General features: G+C 36.3%; 1 protein-coding gene across 1 annotated transcript in view; it reads right to left on the reverse strand.

The window, feature by feature from the left end:
* The window catches only part of LOC117791679 (probable serine/threonine-protein kinase yakA), a 49,072-nt gene that overhangs the window by 26,076 nt on the left and 912 nt on the right, over nt 1-22,084 (reverse strand). The window lies entirely within an intron of this gene.

The raw sequence follows: 22,084 nt of genomic DNA on the forward strand, positions 1-22,084 counted from the left end.
AAATATAATTTCATTCTATATGAAAAATGCAAAGTGACAACATAATTCGCCAGTTTATCATAATCAAAATACGCCTACATGCCTTGCTGGATGCATAATGAAAGCGACAGGCGAACACTTTACAGCCACAATCCAACAATAATAATAACAACAACAACAGCAACAACTAAGAACCACACATGGAACAATGACACACACGAGTGTCAGGCCAAGTGGCAAGAATAACTTCAAATAGTTTTAGTCTTTTGGTTTTTTGGCTTTTAGTTTCTCACTTCACTCTATATTAATTTCTTCCTCTTATTCGCTTGCAAAAACATGAAATTTGTTTTTCGGACCTGCCACAAGTTGCATTTCATTTTAGTATTTCCCCATTCCAGACATTTGGGATATGGCTTTCTTCGGTCTTATTTTAAAAATCACACGGCAAATTAATGCTGAACACGAAGCAAAACAATTTTATAATGCGACCAAATTAATCAACTTTAATACACACAAGATCCTAAGTGAAAAATACGACCAAGACATCTAAAGAGTTGCTTTAGACTAGAAAAATAGAAAAATTTAATAGAAAAAAATCTAAAACAACAAAAGTTGTTGTTTCCTGCATTATTGTTTCGAAAGGTTTTTATAATTCAAAAATTTAATTATGATAACTTTTTGGGATTGATTGTAGCTTATGTTATTAAATGATAGCTTTAAATATATGTAGCATATTTTAGATATATTTCGTTCTTAACTAATTCTTTCTGATTCCTTAAAAGTATATTTCTTAGGCAGCTTCCTAAATATTTTAAATAGTTCATAAAATTTTTATGTATTATGTAATTGTATTATTTTAACTTTTTCGAAACTGTAACTGCTGGAAATTTTAGGGAATATACATTAAAGTCTCAAAAGCACACTGAATAAATAAAACTCCTTTAATTTGATAGTGATCATTAGTTAAATTAGGCTAAACAAGATTTTTTTATAAGTCCAAAATATAGGTATAATTTTTAAAACACACATTTAACAGCTTAAAGTCTTAACAATTGTAAAATTTTTTGATTTATAAAAAGTTTAAGAAGTTGAAAAAAAATATTTCGAAGTGAGTGAAATCCCAGTAAATTTGTATGCTAAAATTAGTTAAAAATAGTCGACACGTCGTGGTTGTTGTTGTTGCTATTGTTGTTGTTACCCGCATTTGATGATTAAGCGACCCATGGAATTATTAACTTGTTTTTGTGACTGGCAAGCAGTGTTGCCATTTTTGGAGCTGGAACCCAACGAAACCGCAATTAAGCACAAATCACAAAGTTTGCCCAAAATTGGTTAAGACTCAAGAACAACAACAACAACAACAACAACAACGAAAACAATAATCAAGGGAGAAACAAGAGAAACAACAAAAGTCAATGATGATGTGCCTTAAATTTGTGGTGCCTACTTTTGACCAAATTTGGATGCACGTTTATCGCTCGAATTTTGGTTTTTTTGAATTGTGAATTGTATTGTATAATATACTTGTATAGCTTGTACCTAAAGCTTTTTGTCTCTTGACCCGTTTTCATTTTTATATTTTATATTTTTATTTTTTGTTTGGCTCTTCATCTTTATGCCACACGAATTTATTGTAAATATTCGTTTGGATCTGTTGGCAATGCAAATAAAATGCTTTGATTTTATGAATTTAAGCACTTGACATTTTCGGTAAAGCCTCTCATAATCATGACGTGTGACTAAATCTCAGTCAGAATCAGGTTGATATTTGAAATCTATAATAAACCGTTGTTAAGTGTCGGATTAAGCAGTTCATTTCCAAATGTGGGTAACTTGACTTTTGAAGTATTTGTTCAAATAAAATATAAATATAATTGATAAACAATGAGCTCATCAAATAAGTTTGACTTTAAAAAAAATTCAAGTAATTTAACTTTGCAAATAAAATAGGTTTCTTTTTACTAAGTTCAAGAAATAACCTGAAAAGTAATTTTACAATATAATAAAACATAAATAAAGATATAAATTAAATAAATAATCGAAAGATTAAAAAATGCAACGCCTCTTCTATATAACTGAAGATCTTAATTTAAATATCAAATTAGTGAATTCAATTTACTTTCATAACTTTCAATATAGTTTTTTTAGTTCACTTCAGTGATATGGTTCTCTTGAAATGATACTTCTATGTTTACTGCCATCATTCTAGATAAATTAATTCTACTTTTAGATACTGCCACGAAATTGACCCTTACATTTGTATTGTTATCTTCCGAAACACCATTCTAATATGACTGGTCTCCCTGGTGGGTTTATATTTAGTTAGGTTAGGTTAGACTCCAGCCCTGTGACGGCCCATTGTGACGCCGGTATGATGACTATTTTTAGTCACTTAGTGCAAATAACAAACTGCACGAACTCATGAAAATTTATGGGCCGCAACATTTTCATGACATCGCTGACGCAGTGAGGACAAAAACAATTGTAGTAAAAGTATTATCCACCTGTTGTCAAAGTCAAGGACAAGCGTGCTTTCGTCACCACACAATGCGGCACACACACAAACACACACACACACACACACACACACATAGATTTGGGGTGGCAACGCAGGAGCGCTGTTAAGTATGCTATACTTTCTATTTTCATTCATAAAACTGACCGGGAAACTTTACGCAAGCAAACATTTTGTGGGTTGGGGTAGCTCGATTGGCGTTATGAACCCAGAAACCGGCAATTTTTAGCTCCATCGATTTTTGGTTGATGCAACAATAGAGCGCGAGAGAGATAGACAATGGGAGAGTGGAAGTAAAAGAGAAAGTTTGCTCTGGCTCTCTCAGCTCTCTATTTGTATGCTTCTCCTTGACTTTGACTTGGCATAGGCTCTGTGTGTGTGTGTGTGTGTGGTTGTGTTTGTGTGTGTTAACAGAATGGAGGCGAGTGGAGCTTGTGCCACCTTTAAAACCGGTGCACATTTATCATCTCGGCAGTCAGTCAAGCAGGCAACCAACCCGATTTGTTCAGGTCTCGCCACGAAGGCGTTCAAAATTAAAAGTCGCTCAACTGCAACAACAACAACAACATTAAGGCGATTGCATTGCGCAAATGCGAAATGATATTAAAATGAAAAGTTTGCCAAGTAATAAACTGATAAAGAGGCGACGTCTGCGCCGTCTGACGGCGACATATCGCAAAAAGGTAACTTATTAAACAACATGGCGCTGAATGTTTATAATACACTTTAACAGCTTGGTCATGACAACTATACGGATGCACTTGGCACGAAGACTTTTCACATGCCTTGTAAACAGAAGTGTAAGAGAAAATACAACACACAAATAGGTTTCAGTTGAGATACAATTTTTACTCATTTTACAAAATGAGAACAAATTTTGTTTTGAATTTTAATTTAAAATTTAATATTTTGCAGCTTCACATTGCTTTCTTATCTATGGATAATTGTCACAATTTCCAAACAGTTGTTTAAAATACTTGAATTAAATGCACTTTAATCGAAGGAACCGAAAGTTATTATCAAAGGGTATATCAATTATTTTAAAACTAAATATGAAACTTCTCATTGGAGTCTTATGAACCAGAATTTATGTAAAAATTATACAAAAATATTTGAGTTAGATTTAATTTTAATAGGCTATCTTAAAAATGTCTTGGAAATAAATCTCGAATATTTACTTGAGTTAAGTGAAAATGTGAATGTAATAAAAGATAATAATTATATTAGATATTTAATTAAATTGAAAAGTTTAAAAACATGGGTTCCTTTTGGTTTTTTTGACTTAAGAACAAATATGTTTTATAAATAATGAATTTTTCATAGATTAAAGCATAAAAGCATCTCAACAGATATTCTTAAGTGCAAACACTCTTCGACTTTTTGCAACATGAATGGAAAAAAAGAGAACAAAAAAACACGCACAAATATTGGGATCCAGTTTGTTGTTGTCGCTGTTGCTGGTGTTGTTGTTGTTGGTGTTGCATTGTGGCTGCCTCGTTGCTGCAGATAAATGTAAATTATTATGTCGTAAATTTGTTGACTGCCATGTTGGCCAGGCTCTTCTGACAAGGGGCAACAACAATGCGCCAGCCGTCGATTTGCACCACATAAAAATGAAAAGTCACAAAAAATAAAAAATAAAAAAAAAACGAAACATGGCTTATAAAATGGCTTGATTGAGTCTGTGACCAAAAAAAGTTATATAAATATATAGAGTATGTAAAGAAATGAGCGAGAACAAACTAAGCTTGGGCGAACCGGATGCGATAGGCGAGCAGCAACGTGCAACATGTTGCTGATTTATTTGAGACGGCACACGACCAAGCGACGACCACGTCTAAAAGGATGGGCGACAAATGACACGCAACAAAAGTGCAAGTAACTAAGAGGGGCTTGACGGGAGGGGCGTGGCAATCGCATATGCAAATTAACGTGGGGGCCAAATCAGCTAACGAGGCGTCGTGCTTGTGGCGCGTGCCAAATAAACGCCCATGGATAACAGCCGATTCTAAAGAAGGTTTCAAGCTGCCCTTGAACTTATGGCCAAAACAGCTGACCGACATTCTGGCGCACTGCAGGTGGGTGGACTCACAGTCTGGCCGTGTGTGTGTGCGTGTGTGTGTGGGCATATGAGTGAAAACAAAAACAAAAACAAACAAACAACCCCCGCAATAACAATTTTTGCGACCAGACGCGACGACGCGACGTCAACAACGTCCCCTACACTTGTCGATGCCAAGAGAGCAGGCAGAATTCCACACATGTGGAGGAGTCGGAAGAGAAGGAGGATGAGTGGGAGCGGGAGCAGGGAGGAGGAGCTGGTCTCGTGCCGCTTTGTCCTACACACACACACACACACTGAGATGATGATGATGTGCCGGGTGTGGGTCACTCAACTGAACACGCTCCAAAAACAGATCGAGAGATCTGCTGAACTGGAGGCGTCCGTTTAGCGGTTGCCACGCGAATCGCGTTGCCAAATTGGTTAGCCAAGTGGGTTGCACAGTTAGTGGCGATCACTTGTCTGTCTGTCTGTCTGTCTGTCTATCTGTCTGTCTGTCTGTCTGTCTGTCTAGTCTAGTCTAGTCTAGTCCGGGTGGGTGTGGGAACCACTCTCGCACTTGAAATGCATACGAAAATTATTGCACATAAATTTTACAAGCACACACACACACACACACACACACATACACACATTCACGCCCACCTCAATATAACGGACCGAAAAACTATATAAGCCCAAACTTATAGCGAGAACGTCGATCGCTTTTAATTTAATTAGTTGCGCGTGCAACAAACACACACACACACACACATACACAGAGATGTCGAGCGAGATCTTCAGGTTGCATGCCTCAGTGGGTAACTGTGGTGCGTCCTCTTGTTATTTATGCGTCGCCTTCTTTATGGCTTCCCATATAAATTCTCATTCTGCTTGTCATCATTTTCGGATGCATCTTCTCGCTCTTTGCATTTTAAGCGCGTCGAGGCCATAAACAATATTACGCTATATCTGCAACTGAACATGTCTGTGCGTGTATGTGTACCTTTCGGACTGAACAGTTTGCCAGCATAATATAACAACATCGTACATGATCATCATTTAATATTCAACAATGTTGCACAATTTATTAAATAATTCATAATATTTATATTTATCATGCGAATATCTATTTGCTCTGATCTTTTTATATTGAAGGTTTTCCAATCAATTTGGCGGAATTTGTCATGCCAATTATTGAATTGACTTTTACAAATTTTATGCTACAGATTGAATTTTTCTTTGACAAACATTATTTATTTAAATAAATGATAAATTATAATTTTATAGAGAAATATATATAGGTTTCTTATTACACTAGGCAACAGCTCAATTCTGAATTTAACCAAACCGATATGGGGCCCCAAACGACGAAAAACATTTTTTTTTCTATAGCAGAGTTTTTTTTTAGAATGTTTAAAATTTGTCTCTTTTTCGTGCCGTTTTTTAGAGGTACGCCCAATTTTCTCATCATTAGTCGAGAATTTCAAAACCGATTTTCAAGAGCTTTATTTTTCCTTATAGCTAATGAATATATGTGTAATTAATTCATACACAGTCTAAGATTTAAGCCAGTAGTATAAGAGCTATGAATTTTTGAATTAACAAAATGTTGTTTTTAGGCATTTTTTTTTTATATATTTTTATTTTATAATTCAAAAAATTGTGAACTTCGGTTTTAATTTTTTTATGCAAAGCTGCTTTAATTGACCGTCGTTAAAAATATGATAATTATCAAGTAAAATTGTAATATCTGATGACCCTCTGAAAAAAAAAACAATATTTGTTAAAGAAATTAAATGAACCACTTAAGAAAACGCAGCTTTTACAACGTAATTTTATTTTATGATCTACTATGAATTAGTTCTTAGATTTCAATTCGATAGATATGATTAATCTATTATTTATTAATGAGGCAGATGGCCTTGTTAGTTTGCTGATAGAATTTCCTTTTGATTTAAATGTTGGTAGCTTTCATTGCGGCCAGACAGGAAATTGAATTACAAATGAGTAATCCAAGCAGACAAGCAGCTAAGCAGCACTTGACCTGGCCACAACGCTGGTAACTTGGCTATAATGTGAAGTACATACATATGTAACTGAGTGAGTGATTTTTTTTCTGTAATGGACGCCCACCCGGCAAATGCGTGTTTGCTGTAATAATTTATTATCACATTCACGGCGGCAATTAATATGAAAAGAAACAACGAAAACAACAACGAAAGACAACAACAACAATTGACAAAATTAAATGAATGAATCAGGCAATGGCAAAAGCAAACTGACAAGAAATCATCAATGGAAACAGTCAGCTTCTACTTAGCCACAATGTATCGGTGTATCTATGTATCTTTATATCATTGTATCTATGTGTCTGCTGTTGTTGTTGCTGTTGTTGCTGTTGTATTTTTTGTGCTTTGTTGTTGCTGTGTTGGCGTTGCTAAAGGCAATCGGCAGCTTTGACTAGCAAAGCGTTTGGCAATGCAGAAATCGAATTAGCCGCAACATGGCGCACGACACAGTCGCGTATCTTACAGATACTTGGCGTGTGGGCCGCGGTCAGTGCGTAGGCTGCACCAGCAGCACCCTGTATCTGCGCGCCACAGCAGCGGCAGCAGCAGCAACATAATAAAAATCAACAATTTATTGCAGTTGCTGCTTTAATTTGTTGTTGTTGTTGTTGTTGTTGTTGTCTGGTCACTTGGCCAAAAACAAAATTTTCATTCACAAAACGGCGGCTGTTATATGCAAATTGACCGCTGGCTTTCAACTCTGTTGTCGCAGTTTTCAGCTGACGTCGCAGTCGGCAAAGTCAACGTTGACTGCGACGCCGACGGCGACTGCAACGGCGACTGCGACTGCGACGGCGACACACTTGGCAAGCGATGTTCAGTGATTGCAACAGCGACAACAACTGAGCCGCCGCCGTCAATGAATGGAACTGTGCCCTAGCCCAAAGCATGTCCAACGTATGGGCCTACGTGTCGGCTACGTATTGGCATAAATTATATTAAAAATCACTCTACACTGCCGGCATACTGACTCACATATAAAGCTTAGCATCTTATCTTGCAGAAAATGAGTTCAATCAAAAGAAAGTCACAAGAACAAGAAAACAAATTTATAAAACTTTAAGCTCTTAATTCTTATATTATAACGTTTTCAAGGCTACTTTCTTATATTATATATAGAGGTCAATCAATGCATTTTTCTTAAGCGATTTTAAAAGTTTTTTGTCTTTATGAAAAATTAAAATATTTGATATTGTGCAGACAAAAAAGATACATTCTACAATCAGGGTATAAAATTTATACTATAAATAATTATAATAATAAGTTTTGTAGTAGACATATTACAAAAATATTTTTTAATTGAAAATATTAACAGTACTATTCATAAATTGAATTGTTTAAGGTGTTGAAAAAATTAGACTGACCATTTAATAATTTAGCTTGCTCTCGAAACTTGAGAGCATAAAAGTTTCGACTCTTTGTTAAATGTTTCTTGTTGACTTTTCATTTTGTAATTGCATTTGCATTTATTTATTTAAAGCATTAAACAAAGACACAGACACATGTTGTAGTTGCTGTTGATAATATTGCTGTAGCTGTTGTTGTTGTTGTTGTTTTGGTTGTTGCTGCTGCTGGCGACATGCAACAAATGTTAGACATTCAATTTGTTGTTGACACTTCATTAGCAAAACAAAAAAGTGGGTTAAATGTTGCTAAAATTAAGCGATGCACACAAACAGAACGGCGACCCGAAGATGCAACCAAATGTTGAAAGCCAACTCAATGGGCAGCTGTTGTGCTGTTGTTGTTGTTGTTGTTGGCGGAACCCGCAGCTTAGCCCAATAAAATCAATGGATTGAGTTTTGGTGTTTGGTTACGGTTTGTTTTTTTGGCCAACATATCGAGTTGTTGAGTTTTTATGAATGAAATAGTAAAAAAAAAAACAACCCACGTTGTGCGCCACATGATGAAATCATGATTGAATGAATGAATAAATGAATGAATGAATGAATGAGTGAATGGAGTGCAAGCCCAGGTGCCAAAAGGGCACGAGACATGGAACGTGAAACGTGGGCAGCAAATGCAAATTGATGGCCATGGCTAAGACGCTCATCAATGCTCATCGTTTTCCATCGTCTCCATTAGCCACGCACTCCACAGACCGGAACCGCATTAGCATGATCATCATGATGCATCAATGTTGATGAGGAAGACCGGAAAGTGCCAAAGCCGGACTCCACTGAATGCTAACAAATTATCTGTCAAATGCTTCGACATCATTTGATGCATTCAATGAAAACATTTCCAAATATCTTCGTTTTTATCTTCAGCTTCTTTTATGAATGACATTTATCTTTCCCGCTCTTCCTCTCTGCCTGCAACATTTGTTCGCAGAGGCGAAAGCTTGATTGGAATGGGGAAAAATCAGCAGGCAACAAATTTTTCTATAGCACATATGTAGTATCATATTTCAAAGATTGTCAACGGCTGTCATTGTTCCCATACAAAGTGTTCTAATATTTTCAGGTCGTTAAAGTTTAGTTCATGGTGTCACGCTTAGAACAGCGGACCTTTAAAACTTGAATATAATTTCCGTTTTATAACTGATAAGCTCATAGAACACAGAAGGGTATTCATCTCATAGTCTCGAATTTTCATAGCCTCGTAAAAGCTTAAGAAAATTATATGTGTATTGAGTTTCTCAACTTCTTGTTAACTTGTAGTTATAAAAATTCAGTCTAACAGTACAGAGTTGCCACCTGACTGTGCATAAAATAACATACGAATTTTTATTGATCAGCTTCATTATTTAATTGAAGTCAAAGAACAAAAAAAGGTCATTAGCTGTTGCCAATTGGCCATTTATATAACCTTCAAGCAATTTAGCCATAAGGAGAAGGTGCAACCCACACATGGACATATAATCATTAAAGTATCAACTTAATTATGGAATGCTTAACACTTCTAACGATAGTTGAGTTCAGTTGAGTTGTTGAGTTCATTTCGACAATAATAGTATTTTTTGAAAATTGTGCTTTTTGCTTGGCTTTCAAGTTGCTGTCAAGGCGCTGGCAAAAACCAAAATTCTCACAGACAGCTGGCGGGACATTACAACTTTATAGCTGGTAAAGCGACAACAACAATAACAACAATAACAATAACATTACAACTGAGCCACTAACCACAATCATGGCCAGGCTGACGTCATATATGTTATGCATAAAAGCAGCGACGATGACATAAATTGCATTTGAATATTGGCCAACAGCAGTAAGCCATAACTGTGCTTCGACTCCGGCCTGGCTAAAGCCGCGCGCCTGTCACGACGTCGACGTCAACGTCGACGTCAACGTCAGCTTTTGAGCTGTTGATCGATTTTTGGCATGAAAAGCGACAAAATTGCACTTGGGCTGCTCCTGCGCCCTCCCTCAACCCAAAAAATATATTATATTAAAAAAAACAAATGGGAAAGGCTATAGTCGAGATCCCGACCAAAGGATACCCGTTACTTATTTTGATATATATAAAAGTACTTTAAAGAAATTACTACCTAATAAAAACTACTGCATATTTTTAGGTGATTGTAATAAAATAACTTTATTAATAACTTTGGTTAGCTATTACTGCCGTTCTACTTGTCCGACCTTGCTGCGGTTAAGTGTTATTATAGATAATATTAATAGATTACGTTAATTACCATAAAAACTGAATTATATTAAAAACAAACTTGACCTGCGTGGGATCTATAGAAATTTGTGTGCCAAATTTGGTATCTCTATTTCTTATAGTCTCTAAGATTTAGGCGCTCAGACGGACAGACAGACGGACATGGCTATATCGACTCGGCTGTTGATGCTGATTAAAAATATATACTTTATAGGGTCGGAGACGTCACCTTCTCCCTGTTACATACATTCCAACGAACACAGTATACCCTTTTCCTTATTTTTTAAGCAACGGGTATAAAAAATTAAATATTGAAAATATCCAAAATGTTTAATGAATGGGGCGCAGCACGACAACAACAGCAACAACAACAGCAACAACAACAACAACAACAACAACATCCGCTGTCGACGTCGACTGCAACGTCGTCGTTTGAGTGTTGCGCGTGGGCAGCTTCATTCATAACGAGCATTTTTAGCGGCTGAATGAATTGCAGTTGAGCAGCTTGGGCCAAATAACGGCACAACACAACGCCCGGCAGAGGAGCCGTAACAACAATAACAACAACAGCAGCAGGAGGAGGAGCAGGAGCTGCAGAAGCAACACGTAATGCTACATGCAACTGCAACGCGCTGATTGGAGAGACGCTAAACCAAAAGCAAAACCACAGTAACAGTCACAACCAAAACCAAAGCCAAAACCAAAACCAAAACTCGATGGCGATTTACATAAATCAGCTGCAAATTTGTTCCACTGTTCAAATGCAATGTCGCCGTTGTTGTTGTCACTGTTGTCGCACAAGTGCGAGCGAGAGGTTCGAGGAAGTCACAGCAGCTTCCAGCAGCAAAGCACAAGCGACAGCGACAAGCTAAAAGATCAGCGGGAAACGAACTGCGGTCGGGAACGAAGAGAGGCGAATCTCGTGTAGCCAAAGTCAACGCGTGTCGGCTTAGAAAAAACTCACAGTTGTAGCAACTGGCGCAGTTGTTTTTTATTCTCTTTTTTATTATTTGTCTTTTTATTTTTGGGCCTTTGGGTCTGGCTTTTTTATTATACTCTTATAGAGGAAGTGTTGTGATTTGCTTATGGAGTATGTAACTAAGGAAATAAATATTTATATAAAGAAAATAAATAAGTATAATATTTGAGTTCTTTATAACAATTATATGATAATTTTTTAAATAACTTTTTGTTATTTTTTTTTATTTGTTTTGTTTTATTTATCTAAGCGTTACAAAGATGTCACATAATTAAGGCTGTAGACACTTAACATTTGTTTAATTCATAAAACTGTAAACAATTCTAAATTCAGTAGAATTATTCTAATCTCTGTATTAGAATTAAAATCTTTACTTGTGGGACAAAAATTAGATTTTTTTGACAGTACTTTTTATTGGGGGCCCGGAGAAGCACAGGACCTCACTATACGAATTATAGAGTTTCGGGGCCTGATAATAGTTTGAGAGATATTTTAACGCAAAATGCATAGAAATTAATGTAAAATTCGCAAATATCTCTTTGACAAAATTAATGTGAAATTCGAAAACTGTTTTTAACATTTTATATGTAATATCTATAAACGCAAGGTATTCAAAATTCGACACTCAAAAGCTACTTATGCCTTCTTGTTATTTATTTTATATTAGTTTCTTTTTTTTTTGCGGGGGCTGTTGCCAAAGTAAGTAGCTTTGTGTACAGTTTTGTTGGCTTTGTTGCCTGCTGTCGTCGTCTGGCTGTAAGTTGCAAGTTGGACTCGGATTTGGAGTCGGAGTTGAAGTCGTTGCGATTTGATGGCCTGATTGTACTTGTGTTGTTACTCGCATGTGCATGTGTGTGAGTACGAGGATGTGCATTACAGGAAGGAGGTGCGGGCAGCGAACGGTTTTGTTAATGGACTAAAGACTACGATAGTTTAGTAACGATTGCTTAATAAATGAGTTTTGATTACGCATAAAATACTATAGTAACAAACAATAAATACAACTTTCTTTTTGATTTTTTTTTCTTCGTTTTATTTTATATGCAATGGGGTTACACTGATCAAAAAAGTGAGTCAATTTGCTGCAGTTGTATGCAAATTTAAAACATGAAACTCGCCTTAAATCTGATCATTCAAATTGAGATATATAAGTAATATTTTTATTGTGCAACTGTCTGTCAAAATTTATGGGTTTTGCTTTTTGTGTCTGAAAATAATTCATTTATGATTTTTATAAAGTTTGAGAGGAATTAAGTGCTCCAGTTTTGGCTGTCTAGTGATGTAAATACGATACATTTATTTATTTATTTGCCTATATAATTGTAGCTTAGAATAACTATTAAATTAAAATATGAGTTAAAGCCAGAGCAACGAAGGACTTCAGACTAATAAAATAATAATAAAATATGCGAGAAATATATTTAATGTACCTATTTGAATGCAGACAAAATTCAAATAGGGGTTGGAGTAGAGTTTTTAGCAATCAAACAGTATTTCAGTAAATAAAACAAGTTCCTAATCTTTAAATTTAATCTATAAATTAAATTTAAATGAATAAATTGCTTCATAAATCTGTAGTGCTTATGCCTTGCAGCATCATTTAATTGGATATACAAATAAATAATATGTAATAAATAAATTACAATCGGGAGTGGGGGAAAAATGTTAGCCATCGATATTGACATTAATTGAACTGATTTGAGAAAATCGGACAGGATGAGTGTGCAAACAATAGAATATAGAAATGTTTAACAAAATCACTTATCCCATTAGCAGCACTAATTAGCACGCCTTCTTTTAACTCAGTCAGAAATCGTCGCATCTCTCAACACTGACAGCAGGAAAATGCCAGAAGACAGCCTTTGGCTTTGTGTTAACGATAGCATGAACCAGAAAACTTGGCAACCATCAGCGTCTTTTCTTCCAAAATCTATGCCCTACCCCCCCCCTGATCGTATAGAGAGGAGAAAAGGGAGGGATAGAATGGAGGGGCGCAGGCATAAATCTTGGGACATGCAACGGTCCACATACACTTGAAATAGTCAATCAGATGCTACCAGATACAGTCTTTTTGGCTGGGAAGGAGGAAGGGGGAGGTGTTTGGGGCATTTGGCCGTTCCGAACGAGCCAAATTGCTTCGAACCATGTCGATCTGTGGCGCGCATGAGCTCATTAGAAAATATGCGCGTAATTTGTGAGACATTTCGACTACCATGTGGCTATTTTTGAATTGGTTCGTGCTTTGTTGTTGTTGTTTTTGTTTGAAATGTGTCAAGTGGCATGGCGGCATGGAGCAGCCAACGAGAGCTAGAGGGAAACGCTCTTGAAACTTGGCTACCAGCATTGACCACCAATCACATCTAAGCGGCGGCTCATCTAAAGCGGCTCTTAAAAAGGCAACATCAACTGAGTGGGTCGAAAGCTGCGCGCGCGTAACGCCCACCCGGTCAACTGCCTAGAAAAACAATAAAAAAAACTTAAAGTCATGCAACAACTATATATATATATGTATTTTAAAATAATAATAATAATAACAGCTACAGCAAGAGTAGCGGCAAACAGAACAATAAACAACATCAAGTTGATGTAAATTATTTGACTACCAAATTTAGTTGGAAGTCTTAAGATCTGTCATTTTTTTTGCCACTGTTTGAAATACACTCACCGCATAGAAAAGTCCTAGGTACAAATTTATAAAGCTTGTAAACTTTTAAAAAGGAAATGAATCATCTTATAATAACCATATATTTATCAAAGCAACTTTAAGCTTCATAGGAAATTAAGGTTCTTTAGATATTCAATGTTTAGAATGACTAAACCCAAACATGCTGTTTTATCAATAAAGTATAATAATTACTATAGTTAGTTTATGTTAATCACATTATATTTCTTGCTTCATGGGAGTTCGATAAAAAAAAAGTACCTTCAGAAATGTTGTAATATTTATTATCAATATTCTCTATGCTGATTGCCAATTCATTTATTCTATAAGTCAGTTACTACAATGTTTTTTATTAATTATTATCTTGTTTACTAGCTTACAATTCTTAGGGATGCTAAAGCTAATCTGGTTATACGATTATGCAAATATGAGATCATAACTATAAAATTTTATATGTTTTCGATATGATGGTAAATGATACGAGTTCAACTATACTATTATTACTTTGAATTGCAAATTTAATAATAATAAATATATAATAACAAACAGGGTATTCATAGTTCGTTTAAAATACATTTGCTGAAGAAAAAGTTATATTTGTCATATTTGTAAGCCATCTGTGAGGAAAACATTCGGCCCACGATGGACTCGAGCGCTCTACAGTGAAGCACTAAAACGGACTGTGAGCAGTGACTGACATTTCGCCTCAAATCTCAAATGTCAGATGATTGTTTGGCTCTGTGACTTTCTGGCTCTGACTCTGACTCTGTGGCATGACAGTTGAAATGTGCATGAGACCATTTTTTCAGTTGTTGATTTTCATTTTATTTTTAAATATGATTTTTTTTTTAGAGGGTTGATGGTTGGGTCGGGGTGGGGGGCTTGTTTTTTGCACTGTATGAATATCCATTGAGCTTGTCAGGCGGTCAAGAGCGTGATGAAGTGCAACGCTGAAACTGGCGCTCGAATCTTATGCTCTGGAGTTTGTTTATGTTGCCACACATTTGAAGCGCCCTGAGAGAGCGTTGCAATTGTTGTTGTTGTAGCAGTTGTTATTGTTGTTGTTGTTGTCGGAGTACCGGAAACCCGCTGCGACAGCCTATAATTTGCAAATTTAATTTGCAACACACGCCAACATGTGACCCCAAAAACAGCAAAATGTTATAAATAATTTGCAGTTGCAAGTTGCCAGTTGCCAGTTGCCAAGTTGTTGCTGCTGGTAGGTGTTCAGCGGTGGCTTACCTTAAACTAGAAATGCACAACTTATGAATGGAGCAGCGGCTTATGAATGAATTCAATTCAAACTACATGCCTAGACTGAGACTGAGACGTAGACGGAGACGGAGCCGGAGACTGGGACTGAGGTTGGGTTACTTCGAGATCATGTCTCTTGCTTGGCAGCAATTTTTTATGCAAATCCCAAAAAGATTTGCGGTTTTTGCCAATGAACAAAATCAAACAAATTTCAATGTTGTTTATTCGCTGCTTGATTTAATGTTTATTTTGTGGTTTTCTTTTTTGTTTTTTTGGTTTTTTAGAAAAAAGTAACTGCGTGGGCCTTTTGGCGTCTGCGGCGTGGGTTCATCTTCAGTTTGATGTTAATTTGGAGTAGCTACAAAGAGACACGACGTTTATCACTGATGACCTGAAACCAATCATATTTCTCCAGTCGTTTCTCAATCCATTCACTCCCAATATATAGTTTAATAGGCACAACAAGATCTGATTCGGGATCATCGTGATCATTGGACATTTCGTGCGACAACATTATGTCGATAACGATGATGCAATGTAACAGATTCAAGACTCCACTCAACAGCGCACAAATTGACTGACCTCGCATATACAGAAAGTACGGATGCACCTTCGGTGGATTCTTATTGACAAAATTTCTGGACGCACTGTTTTCAGCATCCCACATTGTTGCCAGCGATAGGGTTATGTTGAATGTCGATCCCAGGCCCGTGCGTATTACCTCGAGCCATGGTTTTGGCAGGTTCCCAGTGCATATGCTGATGCTTGAGAATAATGTAAGGATCGTCAGGAACTGGAATATTACAGAAAATATATACTGTTGCAGCTCCTCTTTAAGCAGATCCTGCTTTTCGGGCAAATTCATAAAGGTTCCAACGTGATAGCGTATCGTATATAGATTTAAAATTGTTTCGAAGGTATAGAAAAAGAACAAAATGGCGCGCATTTCTTTTTATCGTTAATTCGATTGGAAGTCGGTTTTTTTTCTTCAATTAAATGATAATTCTGATAAGTTGATATCTTAAATTGTGCCTACTTTGCTTACAAACATTTCGAATCGTTTTCATTTGAGAAAATCCTTTTAGATATACATATTTGTTTGTTATCGATAAGTCTTGTTGTTTGAAATATCGATGAAAAATCAAATTGTGCTTTAACTATCGAAAGTTATCGCAGATACTGTACGAAATAGAAATGTTATATTTGGTGTGAAAATGCAGTACATTTACCACAATTAGATCAAATTTATTTGTACTTTATGTAAAAAAATTTTGACTTTTAGCCCAATATCTGTCTGTCTATCTTCAGAAAGTGCACATGCTAGAGGGGAATATTTTATGTAAATTCAGTATACCAAACGCAAATTAAGCACAATAATTCATAAGATCATAAATTCAACTTATGTACATTTAAAAACTGCATTTGGCTGCTTAAACCTAATATACGTGTTATGCATTACAATATTTGTGGGTAAACTAGCTGCAATAGCACCCACACAATCAACATAAATATATACACTGAGTATTACTTTGGGGCACCTGAGCTATGACTCTATTTTTAGACACATGATGCTAAAGCGTTCACTTTGAAAGTCGTTAAAGAGATACACACAAATTATAACTTAACTTAAGCTAAATGCAAACAGCAAACCAAAAACCACAAAATCAAAAAAAAAAAGCTGCCCACGTGTTGCGGTTTCATTAAGATACATTTGATTTGAGTTCGATTGAAACAGTCGTCGTAGACGGCGGACAATGGACAATGGACAGAGTTTGAGACTGGCGCCAGCTCGAATCTCATGCGAACAGGTGACAATGCAAAAAATAAAATAAAAAACAGCATTTATTCGCTAGTTAATATTGTGAAAAATAAAGATACCCTGTTATAAATATTGTTATAAATATACATAAAGTTGAATTGGACAAGAGAATATTAAAAATTTAAAAGTAAACTCATGGTAATAGTTGATATAACACATTTAATTTAAGATAGCTTCGAATCTTATATGTATTTCTTTATTAACCTTTAAGAACCGAATACCGAAGCGTTTCAAACATCCAAAACCAGACCGATTTTCAAGCTGTATGTCATTTTAATCATGGTCCCTTGTGTTTTTCGAAACTTCAAAATTTCTAATCGCTAGTTTCAATTTTAAGTTTTCTTTTTTTGGCAGTTTAAGTGTAAAACAATAATTTACCATTATATTAATTATTTTAGATTTATTTGTTACACTGGTACGGAAACAGTGGTTTCGGGATGTATCGGAACATAAATCGATATATGTTTCAATTTAATTCCCTGGAAAAAATAGCTTTATTACGACACTTTTTATAAGAAATGAGACATTTTAAAATATAAAATATGTATAATACATATGGAGAGAAATAAAACTCGATCAGAGATCCATTCATGGCACACTTTTTCGACCCACACAAGTTATGTTAATAATCGACTGAGGCAGATTTGGTTGCTGCCATTGATGAGCTGTGACAAATGTTTGGATTTGGCCACTCGTTGCCATAACGTTGCAACGTTGCAACAACGAGGCAACGTGGCAATGTTGTTACTGGCAACAACAATTCATCAGCTGGATTGTGCCACCAACAATGCGCAGCAAAGAGCCGGCAGCAAATGCCATTCAACATTTGCCATGTAAATGGCAATTAAGTTGCCGTCATCGTCGTCTCGTGAGGTCTTGTGAACTTGTGAACCAGACGTTGCCACGGCCAAAGGCATCAGTTGAGTTGAGCTGAGTTGAGTTGAGTCTAGGAGGAAGTCGTCTATGGCCAGTTGCAAGTTGCAAGTTGCAAGTTGCAGTTTCCTTTTGCTCATTTCCATTTGCCAGACTCTCTCGCACTGCAATTAATCGCCACTCAACTGGCGCACTGATTGCAATTAATCTTCATTAAAGGCTGAACAGACACACCCAGCAATCAACGCGGGAGGCGGGAGAATGCAGCAGGGAGGTGGGTGAAGAAAGAGGGGGCAAGGCAAATGTCCTTTTTGTGCCAAGTGTTTGACATGGTGAGAGAAGCACGCTTAGATCCTTACAAACCAATTTGGTGATCATCGTGAGCTGCTGCTGCTGTTGTCACCACAACAACAGCAATAGCAACAGCAACAGGCAACGGCAACGACAGCAGCAACATTCAACTGACCGCACAGCAATCACCTTAATTAAACATTAGGCAAGCCTCACTTGGCTGGGAAGTCGGTAGTCGGTAGTCGCAGTTGTAGTTATTGCTGTTGTTGTTGTTCTTGATGGTATTGCTGTTGCTGTTGTTGTTGCTGTTGCTGTGGTGTGGTCCATGTCAGCGATTTCCGTTGCACAAAAGGCGCAAAGGTTGCCCCAGCAGTGATTGTCGCCTTAATTTTCTTGCAGTTTTCTTGGCTGTTGCATTCGTGTTGCTGCCAGTTTGTTGCCAGTTGCCAGTTGCCAGTTGTTGCATTGCTGCAGTGTCAACGTCGTTGTTGACAAACGCTGAAAGGCATTGTGTGTGATTTTTCATTGGAAACGATCACCCAGCTTGATTTGGCTGATTCGGAAAATAAAAAAACTAAAACGGGTCACGTTATTAATTGGTGAACCTTTTGCCACACAGATTTATGAATATTGATTGCAACTTGGAAGTGCAACAAAGTCTGTTGTGTATTGTGGCCCTGGACTGTCTCAACACACTCAGATTGAGTCAGCTTCCTGTCGATTAGGGTCAGTCAGCTGTGTGTGTGTGTGTGTTTGAGTGTTTGACTGCAATTGCTGCTGCTGATCGGTCAGTCGGGGTCATTTCCTGACTAATTAGCGATTGCCATCACAGAGATTTGATTCTGTCCCCTTCTTAAACTTTACCCTGGCGCTGTTTTTTTTTTTTATTTAGCAGAATATTGCTTTTTTCTGCTTCATTCGGCAATTAAGCGCCGTCGCGTATTTATGACATTAATTAATTAAGGCAATTTGTGTGCATCTTGGAAATACGAGATCTTTTGTACTTAAGAGCAAGTTCTCTTAATTCTCACTGGTTCTCGCTCAACTCGCTATCAACTAAAATAGCGGGAAACTGTTGTAAACATAATTTAAATCAGTTGTCAGTCTTGCGGAAAAAACAAAAAAAAAGTGAAAATAAAAACGTGAGATTGTTTGAAGCGAAATGAAGAAATAATGACCAAATAATACATAGTACATTGTGGATTCTTTTAAGAAAAAGAGTTTAAAGATATTTAAAAGTCAAATTAATTCTATTGAGGATTAAATTTACGAGTTAATAATGTAGAGATTACAAAGTTGCGGATCTAAAAAAATTTGCAAGTCTTTTGTTGCATGACATTTAAGGAATTGTTTAAGGGGATTGACTAAACCTTATTTCAGCGACATATTTTCAAATCTGGTATAGTAATAATAACTAAGAATGTTACTCTTATTTGTACAAATAGAAGTCTGTATAAATTCCATTAAAATTCTATTTTCATTGTACTTGTATCTTAGTTGTAATTATTTGTACTAACAGAAGTCTGTATATATTTCTATATTAACAGATCATATTCACGGGGCATTTTCCTTGGATCGTGATTAGTTTAATAATTAGGAATGTTACTCTTATTTGTACAAATAGAAGTCTGTATAAATTCCATATGAATTGTACTTGTAATTATTTGTATTAACAGAGGTCTGTATAGATTTCTATATTAACAGATCATATTGACGGGGCATTTCCCTTGGATCTTTGTGCGATAAAAAGTCAATATCGATGCCAACATTGACACACTTTGGGTGGTCTTGGCGCTGACTTAATTTTGGCAAAACAGCAAAAAGACGACCCAACCCAACAACCCAAAAGTGGCAGCGGCAGACAAGTAATCGATGAAACGTGTGACGGCAACGACAACGACAACAACAACGCCGACGACGACGACACATGCATTGCAAGTGGAATAATGAGGAGGAGAAGGAGCAGGAGAAGGGAGGATCGATCAGAGTTGGGGCCAACACCTGTTGCCCCATTGCCATGGCGACAAAATGAAAGGGCGCTTTTGGGGCCGATGTTGTTGTTGTTGTGACTGTTGTTGTTGTAGCTGCCGATGCGCTGCATCATTTGCAAATTCAATTTCAAGTTTTTGGCAGCATTTCAAAAGACTCGTCGGACTCTATGAGAAGCGATTGCGAACGCGTGCAACGCTCCGACGGCAACGGCGCCACAGGCGACGCATTGAAAGGCAACGTCAAAAATTACAAGCGAACGGCATTAAAGTGCGCAAAATTTATTTAATTTATTGAGCCATTAGAGAAAGAGAGAGAGAGAGAGATAGACAGTCAGACACATAGAGAGAGAGAGAGAGAGAGGGAAATATAGAGAGATGTTAAAAGAGTCAGGGTGGCAAGGAGACAGGGAGGGGAACTTCGGCTGTCAGCTCATTCATAGATTAATTTTGGCAATTTATAGGCACTGAGATAGTTTTGAGTAACTGCATCATGGACTGAGGGACATGCAACATGCAACATGGAGACCGGCCTGCTGCCACAGCGACATCGGCTGTCGCCAAAAAATTATGCAATGCGACGAGGCGCCACAAACTGAAATTCAGCAAGCAGTGCAACAGGCTGGCGACAGAAACGACTAAATATTATTATGAATACACTCAAGTGATCAAAGGTTCGATCAGTTATAAGAGACATAAAGCTACTTTATGTATAAATGTCTAGGAAAGATTCCGTTTTGAAGTTCGACTAAAATTTATTGAATATATGAAAATAAATTTACAATAGATAAGTCTAATTACTTATGTAACAAGAATTATTGAGATGTCTTCATAAAAATTTATTTATAAAAGGATACAAATAATGCATAAAGCAGGAAATAACACCAGAACCGACCCCGAAATAAATTTTCTGTCTTGAACCGAATACCGAAACGTTTATACCAGTACGGTCAAAGAGTTGACCAACTTCCAACTTCCAACTGCCATAACTTGATCAAAACTGAACCGATTTTCAAGTGGAATGTCATTTTGAACATAGTTTGGCTCCTTAATTCATTCTGCATTTGAATTTTGCTCATTTAGAATATATAATTATTTTCGACCAAGATTCGATTTCGAAGCTAAGGGTCCCCCCTTTGAAATTTCAAAAATTCAAAATTTTAAATCTCAAGTTTTCACTTTTAATCAACTCCCTATATCGTAATTAGTATAAAACAACACATTAAAATTGAATCTTAGACCTTTCATTTTTTTGTAAAAAATCATGCCAAATTGAACAAAAATTTGGACTTGTAAAGTGGCTAAATCCGAAATCTGACAGCTTCAAACTGTCATAACTTGATCAAAACTGAACCGATTTTCAAGCGGAATGTCAATTTGATCATGGTTTGGCCTCTTAATTCATTCTGCATTCAACTATTGAAAATTCGTTAAAAAAATTTTGTTGCCCTATTTATTTTGATGTCATATTTATTATAAAACGACATCTTAACTTTTTTAAAAGTTTTAAGATTGACTTGTTGAAAAAAAAGGGAAATAGAACCTTTTACCGAAATAGTTATTTTGTACCGGAAACGGAACTGTAACCTATATTTGTTTCGGCTTAATTCCCTGGCATAAAGTATTTAGAAATATTTGAATAGAAAATAATAATAAAGTATTACAAAGTCGACATTCCTAAAAATGTGTCCAACTGTTGCTGCACTTTTGTAGCATATGTATGTTTGTATATGGCATATACAGTGTCTGCTAGCAGAATAAATTGTGAAATTCTTATAATAATAATAAGTTTAAAAAATTAAAATATAAATAGTTTGATTGAGTCTGAACAATGAGAATCTAACTTTTTTTCGAAAGATAAAATTTAGTATTTTTGATATGTAAGTGAAATGGGTCAATAAATGCTGAGAGCCACTGTATTATGTGTACAATTATGAATGCGCTTGTGACACTCGTCTTTGAAAACAATTCACACTCGAGTGAAGTTAATTATTAATTAAATGTC

Source organism: Drosophila innubila (genome assembly GCF_004354385.1).
Source record: "Drosophila innubila isolate TH190305 chromosome 3R unlocalized genomic scaffold, UK_Dinn_1.0 2_E_3R, whole genome shotgun sequence".
In the NCBI taxonomy this organism is placed as follows: Eukaryota; Metazoa; Arthropoda; class Insecta; order Diptera; family Drosophilidae; genus Drosophila; species Drosophila innubila.